This window comes from Odocoileus virginianus, chromosome 13 (assembly GCF_023699985.2).
Source record: "Odocoileus virginianus isolate 20LAN1187 ecotype Illinois chromosome 13, Ovbor_1.2, whole genome shotgun sequence".
NCBI classification, from domain to species: Eukaryota; Metazoa; Chordata; class Mammalia; order Artiodactyla; family Cervidae; genus Odocoileus; species Odocoileus virginianus.
The window spans coordinates 12308730-12310384 of NC_069686.1; positions in this window are offsets into that span (position 1 = coordinate 12308730).

Sequence of the window (1655 nt, forward strand, 5' to 3'; positions counted from 1 at the left end):
ATCAACCACTGAGAGCTACAAGTACTTGCCTCTAGAGCACTAAGAGGAGGAATTACTCCTTTTCACTACAAGCCTTCTGGCTTCTATTTGATTTTTTTAACTATGTGCATGAATTACTTAAAAAACAAAAAAGCTAATTAAAAAAAAATTCAAATTTACAAACTCAGTATGAATTCAAAGAAAGGAGGATTGTGGAAGTGGAGAAGGAAGCCTTATCATGAGAAGGAAGCCTTATCTACCAGGTCCACTTACTTACCTGATCAGAGCTATTCAGAGAGACCTCCTCCAAGGAGCTCCTGCAGCCCGACCACGCTTTTTTATAGGCCAGGATATACTCTCTGCACCAAGCTGGTAGGAGCAAGGTTCAAAGGACAGACCCAGAGGTACTTCATGTAATAAGTCAAGAATCGGTAGAGTCCAAATTAATAATACTATAACATGCATGGAGTCACATATTACAAGACTGTATTTCCTGAGATCTTATGATAACTTCTAAACACTAATTATAATAACATATAGTGAAAACCTACAATTCAAGGTGAAAGGTTCCATGGAGATTGTCAAAATGAAGATCTCTTGCCTTAGAATTTAAGTTTAAATAGCATCCATTTCTGGACTTGTCCTGACTGAAGATAATACAAGAATTCAGTGTAATATAACAAAGTTCAAAGTTGGTCCACTTACAAAAGAACTCTCATCAAAGTTGTTTTAAGCATAGAAGCCTACAACAGAAAGCAAGCACTGGTTCTGCTTAGATCACTGATATACCAAGAGTCTCCAAATTTCTCAACCCCAAGGCCTAGATAAAGTAAAACAAGAACAACCAATAATTAGACACTACAAAAATCGTCACAAACTAAAATTCTTATGAAATTTTTCTTATTTGGTTCATCTTTTTCTTAAGATTCAGAAAAGTTGGGCACCCTTGAAAATACACTGGGCTCCTCAAAATGCAAGGTTCCCTGAAGCTTTGCTTCATGATACCAACTTACTGGTCAAAACCTATGTAATTCCAGATACATTGATATTCCCTAAAAAAAAAAAAAAAAAAAAAAAGATTTCACAAATGAGTTGATTCCAGTCACAATAAAATCCATATTTAGGAATATAGCAAACTTGTTCAAAGCACCTGCTTCAAGGAGAAAAAAATGATATGAGTCAGAAATAACTGTATTTTATTTTTAAAAATATTTACAGAAAACTGTTCAGGAACTCATATTTTTGGATAAAGCAATAGAAAATGGATTTATTTTCCATGAGTTCAAAAGCTTTGTTATAGTGTTTCCATTATAAACCTATTGATTTAAAAAAAAAAAAAAAAACTACTAGAAAAACTCCCACAGTCAGTAGTAGCACCTTGATCTCCATGGTCTTATCACTACTCATGCCTATTACAAAAAATAAAAAAAGAAGCCAAAAACCTGATAACTCACTCAACATGAAAACTTACTATATTATCCAACTTCTTTTTTCTCAAACTAGACATATGAAGTACAACATAAGCAGAAAAAGATTCCTCCTAATATAGTCTAATGACCTGTGTGCTATTTAAAATTTCAAGTACTTTAAGTAGCATACAGTTTATCTAAATGGATATTAATGTGTATAGATTGTTTATGTCCATTTTAAACTTAAGAAAGCCGATAACTACAGAC